General features: G+C 36.4%; 1 non-coding gene across 1 annotated transcript; it reads right to left on the bottom strand.

The window, feature by feature from the left end:
• Positions 1–24744: 24744 nt before the first annotated feature.
• On the bottom strand, positions 24745–24848 carry LOC112132924 (small nucleolar RNA U13). The gene has a single exon (XR_002914625.2). It is a non-coding gene; the product is annotated as a small nucleolar RNA U13 (small nucleolar RNA).
• Positions 24849–25189: the final 341 nt, after the last annotated feature.

Here is a 25189-nt window from a genome sequence, read left to right as displayed (position 1 = left end):
CTGCGAAAATATCTTGCTGGGATTTTGGTAGGAATTGTATTAAATGTATAGATCAGTTTCTACAGAATTGATATCTTTACTGCCAAGTCTTCCAGTCCATGAACACAATATGTCTCTTCATTTATTCAGATTGTCAACTTTTTAAAGTGTCATGTAGTTTCCAGTATATTAGTCCTAATACTTGTTTCATAAGATTTGCACCTAAATCTTTGACCTTTTTAGCAATTGTAAATGGTACTGCATTTTCTATTTTGATGTCCATGTGTTCATTGCTAGTCATAGAAGTACAAATGATTTTGTACATGTATCTTATATCCTGTGACCTTGCTTAGCTCAATCATTAGCTTGAGGATTTTTTGTTGATTCCTTGGGATTTTCTACATAAATCAATCACGTTATCCGCAAGTTGCAACAGTTTCATTTCTTCCTTTCTGGTCTGTACAATTTTTGTTTCCTTTTCTTTTCTTTTTTATTTTTGAGACAGGGTTTCACTCTGTCACTGAGGCTGAGTGCAGTGATATGATTATGGCTCACTGCAGCCTCAAACCCCCAGGCTCAAGTGATCCTCTCACCTCAGCCTCCTCAGTAGCTGGGATTACAGGCACGCACCACCATGCCTAGCTAAATTTTTTAATTTTTTGTACAGATAGAGGTGGAGGCTACGGTGAGCTGTGAGCATAGCACTGCACTCAGCCTGGGTGACAGTGCAAAACCCTATCTCAAATAAGTAAAGAAATAAATATTGATGCAGCCTTGAATTTCTGAAAGAAACCCTGCTTGATCATTGTACATAATTCTTTTTATAGATTGCTGAATTCTATTTGCTAATATTTGTTAAGGATGCTTGCATCTATATTCATGAGTGATACTAATCTGTAGTTTTATTTTTTGTACTGTCTGTAGAGTTTTATTATTAGGGTAAAACTAGGTTTATAAAACGAATCAAGAAGTATTCCTTTGTCTTATATTTTCTGTAAGAGATTGTGCAGAATTTATATTAATCCTTACTTAAATATTTGCTAGATTTCTCCAGAGAAAACACATAAGGCTGAAGAGATTTCTTTTTGAAGGTTTTTAAACTACGAGTTTAATTATCTTAATAGTTACAGGGCTATTCAAATTACCTATTTCGCATTTGGCGCATTGCAGTAGTTTGTTTTTCAAGGAATCAGTCTATTTCATGTAAGTTGTCAAATTTGAATGTGTAAACATGTTTATAGTACTCCCTTATGATACTTTCGATGGCTGCAGACCCTGCAGTGATATCCTGTTTCATTCCTAATACTGGTAATCTGTGTCTCCTCTTTGTCACTGCTGCTAAAGGCTTTTCAATTTTATTGATCTGTTAAAAAAATAACTTTTTGTTTCATTAATTTCCTCTTTGTTTTTCTGTTTTCAATGTCATTGATTTCAGCTTTTATCTATTTTCTTCCTTTATATTTGCTTTCAGTTTACTTTGCTCTTCTTTTTCTAGATTATCAAGGTGGGAAGCTAGACTATTGGTTTAAGACTATTACTCTTTTCCAATGTATGCATTTAGTGCTTTAAATTTCTCTCTCAGATCTTCCCTAGCACAAATTTCAATATGTTGTATTTTCATTTTCATTCACTTTTTTTTTTTATTTCTCTCAAGACTCCCTTTTTAACTCTTAGATGATTTAGAAGTGTTTAGTTTCCAAGAGCTCGGAGATTGTCTTGCTATCTTTCTGCTATTTATTTCTACCTTATTTCTGTTGTGGTCAGAGAACATACTGTTTAATTGTGTTTCTTTTAAATTCCCTAGGGTTTGTCTTATGGCCTAGATAGGGTCTATCTCAGTATATGGTTCATGGGCACTTGAAAATAATGTGTATTCTGTTGTTGTTGGATGGAGTGTCCTATAAATAAAAATTTTCTATCTATAACATTTTCTACAAATGTTGATTAGATCTTATTGATTAATGGTGCTCTTCTACACTCTTGCTGATTTTCTTTCTAGTTACCTATGAATTGTTGCGAGAGAGGGGTTGAAGTCTCCAACTGTATTTGTAAATTTGACTATTTCTCCTTTCATTTCTATCAGTTTGGCTTTATATATTTAACAGTTCTGTTGCTTGCTCTGTACATATTTAGGATTGCTATGTCTTGTAAGTGGATTGATCACTTTATTATTGTATAGTAATTTTCTCTGTCTCTGATAACTTTCTTTGGTCTGAAGTCTATTTTATGTGATATTACTATAGCCACTCTTGTTTTCCCTTTGATTGATGTTTGCATGATATATCTTCTTTTTTTACTTTCAACCTGATTATATTATTATATTTGAAATGAGTTTCTTATAGACAATATATAATTGAGTTGTGTTTTTAATCCATTCTGCCAATGTCTGGCTTTCAATTGGTTTATTTAGACTACAAGAATAAACTACTGCAGAGGAATCTGCTGTCTAATTCAGAAATAAAGATTGTAGAAATCATGTTTTATTATCTACCTCTTCCTAGTCTCAACTACTGGCACTAGACACTAGGATTAGAAAGCTTAAAAACATCTTGGATTCCTCTCTCTTACTCACCTTCCAATAATAACTAACATTTATGGAGCACTTACTATGTATGAGGCACTCCCCTAATCATTTCACATGCATTAACTCGTTTAATCTTTACATTGTGCAAGTGAGACAACTCAGGCTTAGAGAAGTAAGGATTATAGAGATAGTGACTCAGGTGTATGCGACTCCACAGCAGTACTTCACCACTAGCCTCCATAGCCTCAATAGTTTTGCCTTTGCAATACTTCTATAGTCCATCCCACGTTTGCCATTTTTGCTACCTTTCATGTGTGTCTGTGTGAAGAGACCACCAAACAGGCTTTGTGTGAGCAATAAAGCTGTTTATTTCACCTGGGTGCAGGCTGGCTGAGTCCGAAAAGAGAGTCAGTGAAGGGAGATAAGGGTGGGGCCGTTTTATAGGATTTGAGTAGGTAAAGGAAAATTACAGTCAAGGGAGTTGTTCTCTGGCGGGCAGAATGGGGGTCACAAGGTACTCAGTGGGGGAGCTTTTTGAGCCAGGATGAGCCAGGAAAAGGACTTTCACAGGGTAATGTCATCAATTAAGGCAAGGACCAGCCATTTATACTTTTTTTGTGGTGGAATGTCATCAGTTAAGGTGGGGCAGGGCATATTCACTTCTTTTGTGATTCTTCAGTTACTTCAGGCCATCTGGGCATATATGTGCAAGTCACAGGGGATACAATGGCTTGGCTTGGGCTCAGAGGCCTGACACTTCCTACTGAAGTTCAGATCTTGTTTTTTCTTTCCACGTATGATTTTAAAAACCTTCTGTTGGTGCTCCCTTCTACCACACTCTCCTTTCCAATTCATCTTAGATCCTCAGTGGCATCATGGAAAGGATTTGGAATGTGAGCTGAATTTAGATCACAGTTAAAACTTTAACTTCCTATATTACCTGGGCAAGTTAGTTAATCTCTTCACATTTAAGTTTATTTGTCTGCAAAATGTAAATAATTTTACCACCCACATGATTATATTATATATTTCGCATGTAGTAGATTTCACATGTAATATGGTTTGGCGGTGTCCCCACCTAAATCTCATCTTGAATTGTAGTTCCCATAATCCCCACACATCATGGGAGGAACCCAGTAGGAGGTAATTGAATCATGGGGGCAGTTACTCCCATGCTGCTGTTCTCATGATAGTGAGTGGATTCTCATGAGATCTGATGATTTTATAAGGGGCTTTTCCCCCTTTTGCTCAGCACTTCTTGCTGCCACCACGTGAAGAGGATATGCTTGCGTCCTCTTCCACCATGATTCTAAGTTTCCTGAGGCCTCCCCAGCCATGCTGAACTGTGAGTCAATTAAATCTCTTTCCTTTTTAAATTACCTAGCCTTGTGTGTGTCTTTATTAGCAGCATGAGAACCAGCTAATACGACATGTAAAATGCCAAGCGCAGTGCCAGCATATAGTAAACACTTCATATATATTCATTACCTTCCCTTATTACCTCCCTATGACTCAATTATATCATCTATGAGTTCAGGATAATTGCTATCTCTATTTTATAAGGTTATTGTGAATATTAAATAAGAAAGTGCATAGACAGTGCTTAGGAAGAAGGTTGATACAAGGCTCTTATTCAGCAGGATCAGTAAATATTTTGGGGGATGGATATCAATCCTAAAAATCTGTTACTCAGTTGTTAGAGTTTTCATCATTAAAAACAATAAGCTGGCCAGATGCTGTGGCTCATGCCTGTAATCCTAGCATGAGCTAGGGAGCTTGGGAGGCCAAGGCGAGCAGATTACCTGAGGTCAGGAGCTTAAGACCAGCCTGGCCAACATGACAAAACCCTTTATCCACTAAAAATACAAAAATTTAGCCAGGCATGGTGGGGCACACCTGTAATACCAGCTACTCGGGAAGCTGAGGCATGAGAATCACTTGAAGGAGGCAGAGATTGCAGTGAGCCAAGATTGTGCCACTCACTCCAGCCTGGGTACCAGAGTGACACTCCATCTCAAAAAAAAAAAAAAAGAAAAGAAAAAGAAAAAGAAAAGAAAAGAAAAACCTTAATTTGTAGCTTGAAGGCCTTTGAGGATTAAATGTGAAATGTGTTAAAATCCTTAGCACTTTTCATGCCTCTTATAGACCCTTGATGAAGGCCCTCATTTTCTTGCCCTTGTTCTCTCTTTCCTTGAGGAATTCATGTGTTTTATCTAATTTGTGTTCATTAAACATTTAAATGAAAATGACAGAATGACACAAGGTATATTCTGCTAGTTGAATATGTGAAAACAGTAATTACATAGTTTTGCATATTGAATAAAAAATAAATTCCAAAAAGTAAATTATTAAAAATCTACTTTTGTTTTTCTCACCAGGTTCTTGTTCTTAGTGCTATTTTTTTCCCTCTCAATGTCCTTATCTCTACTAACCATCTTAAATGGTCGTGTTCCACTTAAATTCCTCAATGTCTGTACTTTAAGAGGCCTAAAGTCACCTAAATTACCTAACGATCATCTATATGAGTTTAATTGGGATTAAAATTGTCAGTCATTTGGGTTACTCATGAGTTAGTGACAGAATCCTACCTTCTAGGGCAGAAAACCAACAACTGACTCTTAGCTAGAGGAGATTTCTTTTAAAATAACAACATGATACAAATAATAGAAAGAGTACTTAACTGAGAGTTAAGAAACCTGAGTCCTGATGCCAGTCCTGATACTACCTGTGTGACCCTGGGCAAGTGTTTGACCTCTCTGGCTATGAGTTCTTGTTTCATAAAATAAGAAATTAAAATGCCATGGTTTCTGGTAAGTGCCATGATCCTAGGTGCTATATAATGTCTTTCTAAAATTGAATGATTCAGATTATCAACAGACTACTTCACCTTCTTAGGAGAAAAATTTGCTGCAATGCTTTTTATATTATAATTTCACCCTGGATTCACCTGGAGGCTCATAGTGAAGAAATCAAAACATTCAATGTGCCGAAGGTCAGTAACTCTGAATCAATTATCACAGGAGATTATGTGTGCTAGTGTGTTTACATGGCATGCTGTCTTCTCCTGGAGCATTTGTGTGGCTTAAAGACTGCTCTTTATTACCAAATAAAAAAGCTCCTTGCCACCTACACTCAAGAATATAGCAATAATGGATTATCATTATTCCTGACAGCAAATGCTAATTCATAGACTTTTAAATGAAAAGAAAGCAGAGACTACAAAAGGAATCGTTTTATGCTCTCTGAATGTATCATTCTTTGTCATGCAATAACTTTCACATACAATTCAGTGCCACAATATTTTATTTTTATAAAAACAATCTATTCTAATATGACCTTCTGATGTGCTTGTAACTATCATCATTTATTATATAAGGCTGTTTAAGTATAAATTTTAAACAGCAATGTTTTAAAAGATGATCCTATTTTTTGTGCGAAAAGTTAAAATATGGAATCTGAAAAGGACATAATGTCAGTGTTGCCAATTTATGCACACTTTTGTTTATCCATTCAACAAATATATTTGACGGCCTGTCATATGCCAGACGCTGTTATAGGTAGCAGAGAAGACAAAGATCAACAAGAGAATGTTCGCTTCTTTTGAAGAGATTACATCACATGTGGATTTGACAGAAAGGGCCACATAACCCAAGTGTCCAGAAAAAGATGGTCTGTTTTAGGACTTTTAAAAATAATTTTTTTCCAAATATATTTTTGTATTGTTTGCATACAAAATTGAATTAGTTTCCTAGGGCTGCCGTAACAAATTATCACAAATTAAGATGGTTGAAAACAACAAAAATTCGTTGTCTCACATTTATAGAAACCAGAAGTCTGAAATAGGGTGTTGGGAAGACCATGCTCCCTCTATAAGCTCTTGGGGAGGATCCTTTCTTGCCTCTCCCTAGCTTCTGGTGGCTCCCAGCAATCTTTGGTGTTCCTTGGCTGGTGACAGCATAACTCCAATTGTTATCTGCATCTTCACATGACTGTCTTACCCCAGGTACATCTGCGTCCAAATTTCCCTCTTCTTGAAAGGATAAGAGTCACTGGATGAGGCCCATCCTCATTCAGTATGACCTCATACAACTTGCTTACACCTGCAAAAACGTATTTCCAAATAAGGTCATATTCACAGTTTACAGGGGGACACGAATTTGGAGGGGGATGCTATTCAACTCATTACAAACATGAACATAAATTAAACCAATATTAACAGTTTTTGTATCATATTCTACTTCTTTCAATTAATGTTCATTTTCTGTTAAGATACTATTGCCTTTTACTTTTGAAGTCTCTTTTTGAAGTTGTCCTTAAACTTTTTGAATGATTTTCAAATCTGTTGGCTACATTGTGGTTTGTGACTCAAGTTGTATAGTATTTCCTTGTTTGTTGTTATTGTTTCCTGAGATGAGACTCTTTATTTGAACTTTACATTGACAACTTGTTGGACTCAAATGTTTATAACAGTTTTCTAGTAAAATTAGTGAGGATAATCTGACTTATTACAGACACTGGACACTTTGAGAGTGCTATAAATATTTGTCTTACTAGAACCATAGGATTATTTAATCACTTTTCCTTTCAGATAATTTTAAAATATTTCTTTCTGGTCATAAGTGCCATTCTCTACATTTTTTCTTTTTCTTTCTTTTTTTTTTTTTTTGGGTGGTGGGGGCGTGCAGGGACAAGGTCTCACTGTTACCCAGGTTGGAATGCAGTGGCACGATCATGGCTCACTGCAGCCTCAATCTCCCGGGCTCAAGTGATGCTCCCACATCAGCCTCCGCAGTAGCTGGCACTACAGAAACACACACTACCATGCCCATCTAATTTTTAAAGAATTTTTTTAGAGACAGGGTCCCACTATGTTGCCCAGGCTTGTCTCAAATTTCTGGGCTCATGTGATTCTACTTCTTCAGTCTCCCAAAGTGCTGACTGACAAAGGGATTACAGGGATGAACAACCGCACCCAGCCTCTCTACCCTTTTCAAATGTGAATGGGAAATTAGCTATACCCCAGTTGAGACTCTCATTCTAGTCAACCAAACCATTAGGGCAAATTTTTGAAATAGTGCCCTCTACCCAACTTGTCTCCTGTCTCTTAACCTAAAATAGAACAAACTCCAACACATACTCCAGATGATTAACTCTGTGGTAACTACCAGCATCCAGCATCTGGAACACACACTCAGTACTCTACCCCTACCTCCTGGATGCCTTTCTAGTAATATTTTGTAATCTCTGCCTCCCTCGATATCTAATAAACTTCCTTGATCAAAAGAGTAATCATGATAATAAGAAAATAATTGAGAAATATAGAAATACTGAAAGTGAAATGCCAAGCCACTATTCACTCCCAGAGGAAACAATTCTTGGTGTGTAGCCTCTCAAACTTTTTTCTATGCCTGTCATATATAGCTATGCTTCTATGTCTGTGAATCTATTTTCATTCCTATACATGCTTAATTTTCTGGGCTGATTTCTCATGATTATTTTTAACAAGAAAACTAGATCATACTGTACACATTGTTTTGCAATTTGCTTACTTTTATATCTTAAAATTTATGGAAATTATTTTACCCAGGCAGAACTTACAGCCTTACCTCATCTGTTCAAGATAGCTTTTCAGGACATAACTGTATCACAATTTATTAAACTATTTTCTAAATGTAGATCTTTAGATTGTTTCTAATTTGGGGCTTACAAAAGTGCTGAAATAAACAAACATTATGATGTTCTGGTATTTGGAGGAACCGACTCACAGACATAGGATCAATGGTAAGTATATGTAGTTTTTATTTTATAGTCAGATACACAGTCAAAATATGCTCTAAAGATGGCAGCAATATTTTTATTCCTGCTGGGTTTTTTTTTCTGTTTATCTTTTATGGAGGGCATTCTGAAAAGCTAAAATGATGACTGTTTTTACTTACTTTTAAAATTATTTGTAAGGCCGAGCATGGTGGCCATGGCTGTAATCCTAGCACTTTGGGAGGCTGAGGAGGGTGAATCACCTGAGGTTAGGAGATCAAGACCAGCCTGGCCAACATGGCAAAACCCTGTCTTTACTAAAAATACAAAAATTAGCCAGTCCTGGTGGAGCACACCTTTAATCCCAGCTACTTGAGAGGCTAAGGCACAAGAATCACTTGAACTTGGGAGGTGGAGGTTTCAGTGATCTGAGATTGCATGTACTACTACACTCCAGCCTGGGTAACAGAGCAAGACTCTGTCTCAATAAAAAATAAAAATAAAATAAAATAATCAGTAAAATTGCACATATTTTTATGTGTTTACTCTCCATGTTTCTTTAATTGTTTTGCCCACTTCCCTTTTCCATTTTTCTGCTAGATTGTTTACCTTACCGATTTAGAAGAATTCTCCATAGCATCACTATTAAACTTTGTTCTATATAGACTACATATATATTCTTCTAAGCTGCCTTAAGTCTTTCACTTTTGTTTATAGTATATATTTCTATACAGACATTTTAAAGTTTTTTGCAATCAAATCTGTCCATCCTTTACTTTGTGGTTTCCAGTTTTCATTTCAGATTTGGAAAGGTCTTACTCACTGAGCACTTTAAAAGAATTATTAAGAATTTTTAAAAATTTTTTGCATGTAACATGAGAAAGCTAACTTAATTTTGTAATGGATAATGAAAAATATGTAAAAAGTTTATTTGAATAACTTATTCTGTTTTTTGTTTGTTTGTTTTTAAAGTATAATTACCCTGCTTATTTTGAAATGCCATCTTCAGAATATACTATACCTACTTTCTTGGCTGTCTGTTTTCCTTCATGGATTTACTAAATCTTGTGATGAACACCCTGTATTAATTGCTGTAGCTACACATTATACTTGGGAATCCACCTTATTGTCTGTTTCCAAGTTTTCTTGGTTATCTGCAAGCATTTACCCCTGCAACTATATCTTAAGAGAAACTTCCAAAATAAAATTTCAGTGGAACTTTTATTAATATTGTATTAAATCAATAAATTAAAAGAAAACTGCCAGAGTCGCGAGATAGTTATTCTTTCTCTCTTACTTATTCAACACTTCTTTTATTATTGCTGTGTTTTCTTCATAAAGTCTCACATACTTCTATAGTATTGTTGCTATTTTGGATGGTACCTTTTAAAAATTATTTTTTGATTGGCAATAGCTATTGATTTCTTAATATTTTTACCTAAAATTCAGCCACCTTACTAAACTCTCTAATTTTTTTAGATTACTTCTTTAGAATTTTCTAGGAAGATAATATTTTCATCGGTAAATTACAATAATGTTGTCTCTTCCTACTCATTATATACATAGTCTTATTTTTTTTCTTGATTTTTTGCACAGCTAGGACCTCTAGAACAATGTTAGACAATAATATGGATATTATCTATAAAAATTGAGCCCTGCTCTGGGAAGGATTCTCAAGTCTTCTTTTTTCTCACCCCACCTACGTTAGGCACCCCATTCCATAGTCTCATAATACCCCAGCCTGGGTCTATTGTAGCATCAAACACATGGACATGCAATTGTTTATGAGCATTTCTGTGTTCTATGGGCTCTTAAGGTATGAAAGTCTCATCGTTGCATTGCTATGGACCTACCGGCTAACCCAGTTCTTAGTACATAATAGTGGTTCAATTAGTTTGTTCTCTTACCTGTTTTTTTTTTTTTTTTGAGACGGAGTCTTGCTCTGTCGCCCAAGCTGGAGTGCAATGGTGCTATCTCGGATCACTGCAAGCTCTGCCGCCCAGGTTTACGCCATTCTCCTGCCTCACTCTCCCAAGTAGCTGGGACTACAGGCACCCGCCACCACACCTGGCTAATTTTTGCATTTTTAGTAGAGATGGGGTTTCACCATGTTAGCCAGGCTGGTCTCAAACTCCTGACCTCAGGTGATCCGCCCACCCTGGCCTCCCAATCTCTTAGCTTTTAACTCTATATTAGTCTTCACTCCATATTCCTAAGAGAGGTGGAAGACTCTGTCAGCTTCCTCCTTGTATCTGTATCCCTATTACTTCTCTTTCAGTTCAAGCTCCTATTTTCTCTTACCTAGAGAAATGTTTCTCTAACTTAAATAATATACTAGTCCCTTGTAAAGGAAAAAACTTTATGAATCTTGCTGTCAAATCAAATTTTTGTGATTTTGCTTAAAGATATACAAATAAAATTGGTGTAAACTTCTTACACTTATAGTTCTTATACAAATCTAAACCCAAACCAAATTTTTACATTTACTACTTTCAAAACCAGCATAATTAAAATGACCAAATTAAAGTGACAGTACTGTTTTGCCAAAACTAACCTATCAATGTTGAATTAATAATATAAAGATGTACACTTAGATCTGTTTCTATATAATCTGTCTCTGTGTTTTTCCCTCGTTTTTTAGTAGTGGTAAAATTTGAAAATGAAATTTACTCTCTTAACTATTTTTTTTTTTTTTGAGACAGAGTCTCGCTCTGTCACCCAGGGTGGAGGGCAATGGCGTGATCTCGGCTCACTGCAACCTCTGCCTCCCAAGTTCAAGCGATTCTTCTGCCTCAGCCTCCCAAGTAGCTGGGATTAAAGGCGCGTGCCATCACACCCAGCTAATTTTTGTATTTTTAGTAGAGACGGGGATTCACTATGTTGGTCAGGCTGGTCTCAAACTCCCAACCTTGTGATCCACCCACCTCAGCCCTCCAAAGTGCTGGGATTACAGGCATGAGCCACCATGCCCGGCCGTTATCTTAACTATTTTTAAGGGTACAGTTCAGTGGTATTAAGTACATTTATATCGCTGTGCAACTATCACCACCATTCATCTCCAGAACTCTTTTCCTCTTGCAAAACAGAAACTCTACCCATTAAACAATCACTCTCCATTCCTTCTTCCCTCCAGCCCCTGGAAACCATCATTCTACTTTCTGTCTTTATATTTTGACTACTCTAAGTACCTCACGTAACTGGAATCATACAGTATTTGTCTTTTGGTGACTAGCTTATTTCACTTAGCATAATACCTTCAAGTTTCTACGTTGTAACATATGCCCAAATTTTCTTTCTTTTTAAGGCTGAATAATGTTCCATTTTTTATATAATATATTAATATTATATATCATATGTAATATTAATATTACATATGATATATAATATTAATATTACATATGATATATAATATTAATATATTATATATGATATATATTAATATTATATGTGATATATAATATATAATTTAAATACTATTAATGATTAATATATTAATATTAATGTATTATTAATATTATATAATATATAATAATATATTATATATGCTATATATATACACCATATTTTGCTATCCATTTATTCATCAATGGATATGGTTTGCTTTCATATTTTACCTATTATAAATAATGCTGCTATGAACAAATATCTCTTTGAGACCCTATTTTCAGTTCTTTTGAGTATCTGCCGAGAACTGGAATTCCTGGATCACTTGGTAATTTTATTTTCTAATTTTTTGAGAAAATGCCATATTATTTTCCATATCAACTGTATCATTTCACACTCCCACCAAAAGTGCTCACATGTTCCAATTTCTCTACATCTTTAACAACATTTGTTACTTTCTATTTTGATAGTACCCATCCTAATGGGTGTGAGGTGGTATCTCATTATAGTTTTGACTTGCATTTGTCTAATGATCAGTGATGCTGAGCATCTTTTTATGTGCTTCTCGGCTATTTGCATATTTTCTTTTGAGAAATGTCTATTCAAGTTTCTTGGCCATTTTTTAATTATGTTGTTTATTTTTTGTTGTTGTTGTCTATGGTTTTACCTCTATAACTCTCATATAAACACTACTTGTTTGAATAAGAATGTTTCATGAAATGATTTTAATAACTCGAGACTTTGTGTGCTCTTTTTTTTTTCTTTTTTTTATTATTATTATACTTTAAGTTTTAGGGTACATGTGCACAATGTGCAGGTTAGTTACATACGTATACATGTGCCATGCTGGTGTGCTGCACCCATTAACTTGCCATTTAGCATTAGGTATATCTCCTAATGCTATCCCTCTCCCCTCCCCCCACCCCACAACAGTCCCCAGAGTGTGATGTTCCCCTTCCTGTGTCCATGTGTTCTCATTGTTCAATTCCCATCTATGAGTGAGAACATGCGGTGTTTGGTTTTTTGTCCTTGCGATAATTTACTGAGAATGATGATTTCCAATTTCATCCATGTCCCTACAAAGGACATGAACTCATCCTTTTTTATGGCTGCACAGTATTCCATGGTGTATATGTGCCACATTTTCTTAATCCAGTCTATCATTGTTGGACATTTCGGTTGTTTCCAAGTCTTTGCTATTGTGAATAGTGCATTTGTGTGCTCTTTCAGAAAAATCAGACTTCATATTTAGCCAGACTCTGGCACTATGCAATTCTCAAATGCGAATTTTAATGAGCTGTCATTTGATAACTCAGTAAAGCTTGTTTGTTCATTTTAAGGTAAGGTTAGCATGGGGAAGTTATTGAAATCTGCATTGTGTGGATGCATAAAATCAGGTGCAGGAAAATTCTTCATTACTTTTGCTTTTATATCAACTACTTATCAGTGATGCATGTTGGCACATATAATGACATAATTAAGCTGTTAGAACTCTAGCAAAAGTTTCTTTAAGATAGCTGTGCCTATACTGCTGGGTACTGTCTAATAACTCAGTTTTATCATCACATTATTAAGTTTTAGAAACATTTTTTAAGCACCAAGTTTGGGGTTTTTTTTTAATTCTGTAATAAAGTAAAATATCAGAAAGTTCAGCTTTCAAATTAACTATATCTCTTAGGCTGTATTTATAATTCACATTATTAAATAATAATATTATTCTTAAATTTATAATTCACATTATTGAATGATATTATTAAATGACAGTCAAATTTTCTGATTGAATAATGTTTCAGTCATTTTTGATTTAGAAAAAAACAAGTTTCAGTCTTTGATAACAAAAATGTTTTCTCAGGATGGAAAGTTTTCAATATAACCCTTTAACTTGTGATTTATCACTCAGAAAGCAAGGTTTTAAAATTGTAAATCTTGGCCGGGCACGATGGCTCATGGCTGTAATCCCAGCACTTTGGGAGGCCGAGGCAGGCAGATCATGAGGTCAGAAGTTCGAGACAAGCCTGGCCAACATAGTGAAACCCTGTCTCTACTAAAAATACAGAAACTAGCCGGGTGTGGTGGCACAAACCTGTAGTCTCAGCTACTCAGGAGGCTGAGGCAGGAGAATCACTTGAACCCAGGAGGCGGAGGTTGCGGTGAGCCGAGACGGTGCCATTGCGCTGCAGCGTGGGTAACAACAAGACTCTGTCTCAAAAACAAACAAACAAAACTGTAAATCTTTTCTTGATTTTTAAGATCAATTTCACAAGTCCCGCCTCCACAATATGAAATCTCCCTACCCGAGATAGTCATTACTTGGACCTTACAGAACTTGGTACCTATCTCTCAATTACTACATTTCGAACTAAAATTTTTGTTTTGTTTCTTTACATGACTTTCTCATCCAATCATCTGTGGGGTCTTAAGAGATAGCATCTCCATACATCCAATGCAAGCTCAGAATCATGTACAACCGTACTTAGCAGATGTTTAATAAGTGGATGTATAATAATAGGAATGAAACCTACTTCTCTTTTGCCAAAAGTTGCCACCACTCAAATATTAATGGTAGTCTGATGCTGTGATGAACCTGTGTGGTCCCTCTGTCTCACGTACTTCAGCCAGCATTACACATGTAGAGTCAACAAAGTTCTTTGCCTTGGCAGATGGCTGGACTGAACATTATAGTGTAAATTTTCAAAATTTCCAAAACTTTATTGTGCAAGGCTCTACAATTAGGTTCCTAGGTCTTCTTATGAGTAAAGAGAATTCAAGACCGCTCCACAGAGAATAACCAGGAAAGAATGATCATATGTCTCACACAGCCCAGACTGTACTTTTTTCTAGTCTCTCAATTCAAGAAGTAGAGCATGGGCCGGGCGCGGTGGTTCACGCCTGTAATCCCAGCACTTTGGGAGGCAGAGGCGGGAGGATCACGAGGTCAGGAGATTGAGACCATCCTGGCTAACGCAGTGAAACCCTGTCTCTACTAAAAAAATACAAAAAATTAGCCGGGCGTGGTGGTGGGCGCCTATAGTTCCAGCTACTCTGGAGGCTGAGGCAGGAGAATGGCATGAACCAGGGAGGCAGAGCTTGCAGTGAGCCGAGATTGCGCCACTGCACTCCAGCCTGGGCGACAGAGCAAGACTTCGTCTCAAAAAAAAAAAAAAAAAAAAAAAAAGTAGAGCATGAAGGCACCCCCAATGAAACTCATTCTTTTTCAAACTTCTTTAAATAGAAAATAATCTAAACTGTTCTCCAATAGTGAGAACCTGTCTTCCTCTAGCCACTGTTGGGTCCAGATTGAAAATGCCCATAGCAAGTAGGGTGATCAATCTCCCACTGCCGTGACTCCTGCCCATCTGTCTAAGACGGAGGGATTTCCTGGGATGCAGAAATTTCAGTGCTAAATATGGCACAGTCCCAGGAAAACTGAGAAAGCTGGTCATCCTAAATTGGAAAAATACCATTATCTCCCATGCCAGTTCCCCAGGTGGACAGACACATTTAGGCCAATCCAATCAGTAACTGTAGGCTTTACAGGTGGTAAGCACTTACATAAAAAGTGTCTGTTTACCTCCACCACCACCCCCTTTTTTCTGGACTACAACATTTCTTTAGTTAGAGCAATCGATCCCAAACTTTACTATGCAACAGAATCACCTGAAGGACTTGTTAAAATACAGGTTGCTTGACCCTGTACCTGGGTTGAGACCTAATTGAGTAGGTCTGGGATAATGCTAAAAACCTGTATTTCTGACAAGTTACCAGAAGCTGCTGACGATGCTGGGCTGGAGACTCAGTTTTGAGAATTACTGCTCTAGAAGTTTGGTACATTATCATCTTCTGGGACTAACACATAATCAAAAATCTAAACATGTCAGTTGAAAGTATGAAGACATGAATCAGCAATAAAAAGTACAGACTATTTTAAGAATCAATCTTATTTTCTTCATTTCTGAAGCACCTGTCAGTGGTAAGTACAGTTTTAAAAAAATCTTAATACACAAAGCATAATAGAAAAGGTTTATACTTTTAGGCAAGTTTTTGAAAGAGGTGGAATAGTATTTTTTATTATTAGATTTATTTTAATGACTGATTTTTCTGTGGAAAAGTACGCTCTTTGTAGTGTAGTTCTGGTGACATTTCGTTCCTGTTATGTATGCTCAACCCTAACAGTTGAAATATCTTTTGTCCTTAAGTCACTGTTTCACAATTATCATTTACTTTGGCATAATAAACAGAAAAAAAAGAGTTCATGTTGATAACATAGTCTACATTTCTTCCAACTTTTGCAAATGTTTTAATGTAACTGAGTATGTAACAAAAATATAAAAGTAATTTCAGATTATAAATATGCATTCAATTTTACGTTCAAATTCTGCCTTTGAAAACATCTATTGCTTCCCATCAGTACACACCTTTGCCTTTAACTGGGGAAATATGCCCCTCATCTTCAAATAAAGGTTCCTAACTACCCTTATTAAATGTCTGATTTGACCTAGGAGAAACTGAGGTATCGTGCTTCGGTGGCAGTATTTAAATCCCATATCTGTAAAATGTTTCTAGGGAAATGGATCTGAAATAGAAAACCTTTATCATTCTGATGAAAAAAATGAATTTCTAAATGTCTCAAACTCAGAAACTAGCTTTCAATAATAACAATTTTGTTTTTGTCCCCAGCGTTCCGGTGGTGCCCTTGCCATTCCCTTGTGTGCATTCCAGGGGACTGTGTCTCTCCATGCACCTACAGGGAAAACCCTGTCTCTTTCTACCTATGAGGTAAGCGCAGAAGGGCAAAAAATAACTCCAGCCTCTAAGAAAATAGAAGTCTATCGGTCCAAAAGTGTTGGCCATGAGCCAAACTCAGAAGATTCTTCATCCACGTTTGTGGACACCAGTGTGAAAATACACTTGGAGGTTCTTGAAATTTGCGATAATGAAGAGGCCTTGGACACTGTGTCAATCATTAGTAACATCAGCCAGTCCTCCACACAAGTCAGATCTCCATCCCTACGTTACTCCAGGAAAGAAAACAGATTTGTTTCATGTGAGCTAGGGGAAACAGCCTCATACTCCCTCTTTTTGCCCACCAGTAATCCTGATGGTGATATCAATATCTCCATTCCAGACACTGTAGAAGCACACAGGCAGAACAGTAAAAGGCAGCATCAAGAGAGGGATGGCTACCAGGAGGAAATCCAGTTGTTAAATAAAGCTTACAGAAAAAGAGAGGAAGAAAGCAAGGGTAGTTAGTGGGTATTTGGTCTAACAGGAGCAAGAATGGATCTGCAACGTCAACCGTGAAACTAACACCTTGTTATGAGACTGATTTCCTTTTATTTGTTGGTTTACATAAGTTTTACTGATTTAATAGTTAATTTTTTTGTGGGAACAACTGGAACTAGTGTAAACACTTAAGTGCATTTGATGTGTTACCTAAAGATCACACACTGTGGTAATGAAAAGATTTTACTTCTTATCTGATTTCTAAAAAAAATTTTCTAAATCAAATCTTGGCTTAGTTTATTAATGTTTTTGCTTGTTTGTCAACTTCCTAGTAAACAGAAAATTGTATAAACTCAGTGAATATACTGTTCCATGCATATGTTTCTATATATAATGTTGGCCTTTACTGCAAAGGGGAAAAAAGAGGAATTTTGGGAATGGAAGAAATGTAACAAAACTCCAAATTGTATTTGAAGGAACTTGCCTAAATGTGGCTAGCAAAACAAGCTTATTACACTTACTGCTTTAGCTTTACATTCTTCTGTAAAATGAAAAATTAGCTTCCAACTGGGAAACACGCATGTTCCTAGTCTATAAATAGTTGTTTCCTTCATTTCTACCAAATATAAATTGTTTACTCTTTTTTCTTTTTTTCTTACCTGTAACAGTTTTCCTTTCATCTTTTCAGTATGTCAGGACTGTCCCATAAAACAAATATGTTGTGTGTTAGAGGTGGAGTTAGAAGTATCTTTAACTCAAACATTATTGGAAAAAAGTTGTAATTGTGTAATTGTATACTTTATCCTAAAACTGTTTTTTTTTAACTTGAGTGGAAATTGCGGAAAAATACTGGCAGATTCAGTTCTGAGAGATGCATCCAAACATGGTAGGCTTCTGGATACAGCAGACCGAAATCCTCTTAAGTCCAAAATAAAAGTATCTGTTTATAAAGATGAGGATTGGGCAAACTTTCTTAGTCATTCTTGAAATAGAAAAGTTTACTTCAAATATTATATCAAGTTTAGGTGCTTTTTTGTTTCTTCTCTAAAGACGTGTTGTCTCAAAGAAACAATTGAACCTATTTTACTAAGTGATTGTAAGGTATACATTTCAAGATAATTCTAGAATGCATTACATTGCAAAAATGCAGGAATCATCTTGGCAGAATAATAGTAATGTGTATTTCAAAAATTATAAAGTGATTTTTCATCAGATTGCTTTATTCTAACCTTCCTGTAAACATATATGAAATGTATTACCTAAAAGTTTGTTTTCCAAAGTTACTGAGTTGACACTTTACATAGTCTTAGACTTTGTGCCCCTCACCTCACTCACATACTTTATTTATTTATTTACAGATTGAATGAATTGTGTTTTAGAATGATTTATTTTGGTTTCTGTTTTATTAGGTTGAATTAGAATTCAAAATTACTTGACATGGGCTTTCAGAATGTTTCATCTTTTGTTGCCACTAGGACGAGTCATTTTCAAAATAATTATCTCAATGGACTTTCTCAATCTTTAGCTTCTCAATATCTAGTTATCTAAATTTGGGAAACATATGTATTACCATTAATAATGTTTGTAAAGCAAGCCTCAAATAATGTGTAACATATAAATTCAAAGTCAAATGTGTTCTCATTACAAATATATTTTATTTTAAAAGACTGTATCACCAATATTAACAGCTATTTTAACACAGTGACAAATGGACAGATCAATCAGATATTATAAATCAGTAGCATTAAATGTCTTTATAAAAGAAAAATTGAATTGAATATTCTAATAATGCTTTGTAAAAGATAGGCTTTGATATCTTAAACTTAGATGTATAATTTTCTGAAAGAGAAAGGTGATATTGCTGCTTTAAAATGCAATTTCAGGCAAAAAGGAAATTAGACACAGGATCATAATAAAACTGAAGAAAATAGCAAAGATTTGAAGGGAAACAAATTATAAGTGTACAGCAATTTGAATGGGATGGAGATTATAACAGAAATCAAGGTTTAAAGAGCATTAAGAAATAGATAGAAGACAATAATACCCATTTTCCCTCTCATTTTATTTTAACTGGACAAGGGCTTAAACTGGGGGAATTGGAAAAATAATTAGGATATTCCCATTTAATTGCCCTTGGTTGTTGAATTAACTGTATAATGGATGCACATGAAAATTCTGCTGAATTGAAACAACACCAGTATTATTTAGCCCAAAGTCTTAGTTTGAAAGGCTAATCAGCATCATATTACTAACCTGTAACACTTCAAACTCCAAGCCAACAATAGCTGAATATACAAGAAAAATCTACTAGAGCTGTGCCTAAGCATGAATGATGCTCCAAACCCTTGTTAAGGGAGGAGAAGGTTAAACTACCTAAGTTTACTAAGTCTACTTACTCTTTACAGTGATTGATTATAAAAGTGTGTTTCTAGTAGAGGAAATACCTTTCTAGATATATTGTGATATAGCCAAATACCTTACCCTTGTATAGTTATATTGTTCTTCTTATTAATAAATACTATATTTTGTATAGTTTTCTTTTCTCTATAAATTGATGTATCTGAAGGCAAAAACTTATTACCTAATAAAAATATCACCATCTGGTGGTGACTCCTATAAACTGCAAACACGTAATCCCCAAGACTCCCAAATAGTATAAACACCTAATATATAATCCCTAACACTTCTGAGAGTTGTGACTGACAGAGGCAACTCTTTGAAGATAGCAAATGCCACAATATTACTTAAAATATAATAAAAGAGTCTTAGTTATGCATTTTTTGGAAGCTTTACTTGACGTGGTTCTGTAATATTGGATTTTATAAATCGATTTTCTCTTAATTTCTTACACTTTTCAGCTACCTTCATTCATTTCTTCATTCTAATATTTAATAAATGACTACTACATACTAAAAACTGTTCTGGATACTTGGTTTTATAACTTTTGAACAAAACTCAAACAAAACAAATATATGTATTTATCTTTACCGTGAGTTTGAGACAACCACAAAGTCAGAGAACACAGTCCACAAAAGATTGCTCTCACTCCTGACACAAATCGCAAATTCAAGGAATTCCCAAAACCACTGCTAGTTTCAATAATTCACTAGAAGGACTCACAGAATTCATAGAAAACTGTGTACTCATGGTTATGGTTTATTACAGCAAAAGGATACAGAATAAAATCAGCCTAGAGAAGAGTTCATAGAGCCAAGTCCAGGAAAAGTTGTAAATGTGGAACTTCTATAATACTCTCGCCATGGAGTCATGGATGGCATTACTTTCTTTGGTGTCGATGTGTGACAACTTGCACAGACCACTGCCAAGCAGAAAATCTCAACTGAACCTTGGTGTCCAGAGTCCTTCCTGGGGCTGCACCACGGTAGGAGCAAGGGTAAGCATGGTTGACTACTCACATGACTGACCTCTCTTTCTGGCTCTCCAGGAGGCCAAGTTGATACAGAATGCCCAAAAGTCCCCTCTCAAAAACACATTGTTACTATCTGCTGGTCCAAGGCCCCCAGACAAACAAAGATACTTTTTTCAGCCATGACATTCCAAGGGCTTAGAAATTACCTCCCCCGAAGCCAAGGACAAAGGCCAAACCTCTCTTTGGATAGGTTAAGTTCTTTATTATATATTTACATATATACATATGGTAGTGATAAGTGTGTGGTATATATATATGTATGCTGGTGTTAAGTGTACTGACAGAAAATAGGGACCAGAGGTAACAATGGCCAAAGAGTAAAATTAGAATAAAGGGACAAAGATGGGAAGAGTGCTTTTTTCAATAATTTAGTCAAAAAAGCCTTCACTGATAAAGTAACATTTCATCAGAGTCTCAAATAAAGTGAGGAAACATGCTATGTGATTATCTAGGGAAATCATAGTCCCAGCAAAAGGAACAGCAAGTATCCAGAAGTAGGAGTGTGCCTTTTGTAATCTGTGAAACCATTAAGTAGGTCAATGTGAATGCAGCTGAGTGAGAAAGGGAGAAAGTGGTTAGAGATAAAGGCAAACAGATAATGGCGGGAGGAAACTGGCCTTGCAGACCAGGTATGAACATCTAGTCTTGTTCTAAATAAAGTGAAAAGCCATTGGAGGGTTCTGAGCAAAAAAGTGACATGATCTGATTTCAAAAATGATTGTCTATTGCAAGGGTCAAAGACTGTACAGACACAAAGACCACCACAGAAAGAACAGTTAGGCTATTTTAATAGTCTGGGCTAGAGATGATGTTGGTTAGGTTTAGGGTGCTAGTAGTAGGGATGGCACCAGAATTGTATTCTGATTCAATAAGTGGAGAGGATTTCCTTGGTAACATGAAATAAATTACACATTTCTTAAAAGCCTATCTATGAAGTCTGTAGCTCGAGGGAAAAACAATTATCACATTTATTTGCTGTCAATACTCTGCAATATCTCAATGTTTCTCAACTCCTCTATGTATCACAGAGGCTAGAAGATAGAAAACTTTATTTCCAAGACCCTCTTTTCCGCAAAGTTCGGGTTTAGCATCTAACAATGAGAGGCATTTGTACAAGATTTGGAAAGCAGAGAGCAGCAGCAGTTAAATGAATGTCCCTTATCCGTAGGGCCTTTCTTCTTTAAGATATGGTTCAGGGGCCTAGGTTCATGTAGTTTCACATTTTTAATGTACGGTTCTTATGATCATTATGCTCATCTGCATCAGCTGACAGATGGGAAAAGGACATGAAGGATTCTGCACTGGAGTGCTTCGTGAGACTGGCTTGGAAGAACTGCACCTCAGTCATTGCAGCTTCTGCTATTGGATAGAACTCAATACAGAACCACAGCTGATTCCAAAGAAGACTAGGAAATATATCTAGCTGTGTACAGGAAGAAGAACCCAAAATATGGTGAAGAGCTAGCTAGCCTGCCTCTGTTACATGCCCTATAACCAACTAGACAATCACATACTATACCATAATAGAATGTAAATAGCGCTCCCTGCCCATTTTTATAAGCTGCAGAGGCAGAGGCACTGCACACAGTAATTGAACAATGATACATTTTCCCAACTTTGAATTGTATGCTCTTAACCCTGAATCTGTGACATCAACACTCTAGTTCAGACTATACTGCTCCAAATGTATGTTAGTTTATACAATCTCTTTTATAGTTTAATATGCAAAGAAGATCATAGCTACTAGTCTTTCCTACAGTCTTGAAGTCTTAATTTCACATACATAGAGAATACACATACACAAACATTCATACACACGCATAGAAACATATATTCCTCTCAAGAATACACAGTCACTTTCCGGAATTGAGCAGTCAAAGATCCAAATACAAAAAAACTTTGAACACAATCTTTTGCAATGTCATATAGAGCAGTTTAGATATCCGGAGGCATGTTGTTTTTGAAACACTTTGTTACAGAGGAGGATCTTTGCTCTACCTTCACCTATGCATAGTCTCACTGGGTAATTTTTCAAGAATAAGGGAAAAAATATGCCTCAGAGGTAAATTGTATTCTCTACCATGTGGTAGAAATACAACTTCCAAAAACTTTTTTTTCTTTTTTTTTTTTTTTGAGACGGAGTCTCCTTATGTCGCAGTGGTGCGATCTCGGCTCACCACAACCTCTGCCTCACAGGTTCAAGCAATTCTCCTGCCTCGGCCTCCCGAGTAGCTGGGATTACAGGCGCCTGCCACCACACCCAGCTAATTTTTGGTAGAGACGGGGCTTTACTACGTTGTCCAGGCTGATCTTGAACTCCTTACCTCAAGTGATCCACCTGTCTCAGGCTCCCAAAGTGCTGGTATTACAGGCGTGAGCCACTGTGCCCAGCCCCAAAAACTTTCTAATGTCAGGGTCAAAAAATATTAGACTTTAGACAAAGCCATGGTTACCTAGTTAGAGTGGCAAAGTTACATTATCTACTTGCTAACTGAAAACTTTAGGCCTTATATTTTCATTATCCTTTTTAAGTTAAAAAAGTTTTATTCATTAAATAAAATTTCTTAGCACTCTTTCACAATATTTTTTCCTAAGATCTAAGATTGCATGCTTAAATTGGGTGAGGAAAATCCACCAATTTAATGAGATTGTGTAGTTTTAAAAGGAAAATGTTATGAAAATCTCTCAAGAAGGTCTTTAATGTGGATCTTGAAATCCTATGACCTCACAAAGTCACAGTTTTTGTTTTCCTTTTTGTGGGAAACAGATGGAATTAGTAGGCAGACATGGCATTTGTTCATACAAATATCTGATTCACCTAGGATAGTGCTATTTTAGAATTGTTTTCCTTCCATCCCACATGCCCTTCCTCTTCTTCCTTTTTTTTTTTTTTTTTTCGGAGACAAGAGTCTTGCTCTGTTCTCCAGGCTGGAGTGCAGTGACATGAATGCCCTCACTGCAGCCTCGATCTCCTGGGCTCAAGCTACTCCCCCACCTCAGCCTCCCAAGTAGCTGGGACCACAAGCTTTGCACCACGACGCCTGGCTAATTTTTTATTTTTTGTAGAGCAGGGTGTCCCTATGTTGCCCAGGCTGGTCTCTAATTCCTGCATCCTGCTCTTCTAATGTGACTTTGGCTCTACTCCCACGGTGTGCTAAGGCCCTAGCCACCCTTAAACCTAAGGGGACATCTGTAACTGTCTCAACTAGTAAAACACAGTGGAAGTGATGCTATGTGACATTTGAGACTAGTTCCTAAAGATGTCAAATGTCATGTACTTCCACCTTGCTTGGTGACACTTGCTCTTGAATCCAGCTGCAATGCTGTGAGGAGGCTCAAACGAGGCCACATAGAGAAACCAAATGGAGAGGCTATGTGTAGGTGTTCCAGCCCATAGCCAGACTTTACATTCTATAGAAGGGTAGGGTCACTTTTATCTTCATGTCCCTATCCCTACCTCCAAGTGGAAGTAGAAGTTAAAGGTTTCATTTTCCAAGAACATGAAGAAAATCTCCTTCACCCCCATGCCTTTGTGAATATTACACCTATGAATAAGTTATATAAGAGTTCCTTCCCAGGGTACAGATTAAAAAAAAAAAAAGATGAAGAAGAAAAGATTCCCTGATACTGAGAAAATTGTGACAGTTTCCAGTGGTGGTGTGGCTCCGTGTGGCTCACCTTTGCTGCATTCCAGATGCGATGGCAGGTGTGATGGGGACAGCAGAAGCTGGACACCAAATGCTGTGGATTTGAAAGCAATGGCTATGCATTCTGTGGCCCAGGCCATCATTAATGAAGAGGACATTTGAGAGAGACATCTTTGTTGCCTGCCCAAAGAACAGCACACAACAGAGGACCAGTAAGAGAAACAATGGCAATTATAATGAACCATTCTGTTTGTTTTCTGGCATTAGGCAATGTAAAAATTTTCACGGTTCCGATCAAGGCAGGGAAAAAAGAAAAAGCAGGTAACAACTGATATTTTCCTTCCCATCAATGTCTCTCGGGTCTTTCATTGAAAATCTTCCTTTTGGGCAGATTTTTACTACAGTGACATTTGTACTAAAGTGTTTGCCTAAAGGAATAGGCTCAAGCAATACCTTAAATACTACTTCATGCTGAAGAAGTATGGAAAACATAGTAATTTTACATTTATAACTAAGAATCTACTTAGGATCAGCAAACATGAGGCGAAGGGCAGTAAAACAATTCATCAGAAAATAGAGATAACACTAACTTTCTCTGGGGCTGTCATGAGGATTCTGTGAAATGAGATAAGGAATTGTATTACTTTTCTAGTGTAGCCCTAAGAAATTACTGCGGAGTCTTAACTAACACAAATTTACCATCTTACAGTTCTGTAGCATAATGTTTTGACAAGAGTCTTCATTGGGCTAAAATCAAGGGGTCAATATGGTTGTATTTCTTTTTATTTATTTATTTTTCTTCATGTTAGATGAGCAATGTGCCGATGTCATAACAAGGTTCAAGGTTGGCACATCTCACACATGCGCACGAATACCCAATCATCATGCTCATGAACTTCAAAGGGATCAGTATTGTTGTATTTCTTTCCGGAAGCCCTGGGGGAGAATCTATTTTCTTTTCCAGTTTCTAGAGGCTGCCCGAATTCTTTTGCTTGTGACCCCTTTCTCCATCTTCAAGGCCAGCAACAACTAGTCAAATCCTTATGTCACATCACTGTGACCTTCTATTCTGCCACCGTCTTTCACTTTTAAGGACCCTTATGATTACACAGGACTCACCCAGATAATTCAGGATATCTTCCTATTTTAAAGTCAGCTGCACTCATCAGGTTTCCCAGAGAAACAAAACTAATAGGATAAATATAGATACACAGAAACTGAGCTATATCATGAGAGATTCGATCACAT

This window comes from Pongo abelii, chromosome 2 (assembly GCF_028885655.2).
Source record: "Pongo abelii isolate AG06213 chromosome 2, NHGRI_mPonAbe1-v2.0_pri, whole genome shotgun sequence".
In the NCBI taxonomy this organism is placed as follows: Eukaryota; Metazoa; Chordata; class Mammalia; order Primates; family Hominidae; genus Pongo; species Pongo abelii.
The sequence above is the reverse complement of the archived record's forward strand: the minus strand, read 5'-3'. Positions and strand labels throughout refer to the sequence as shown.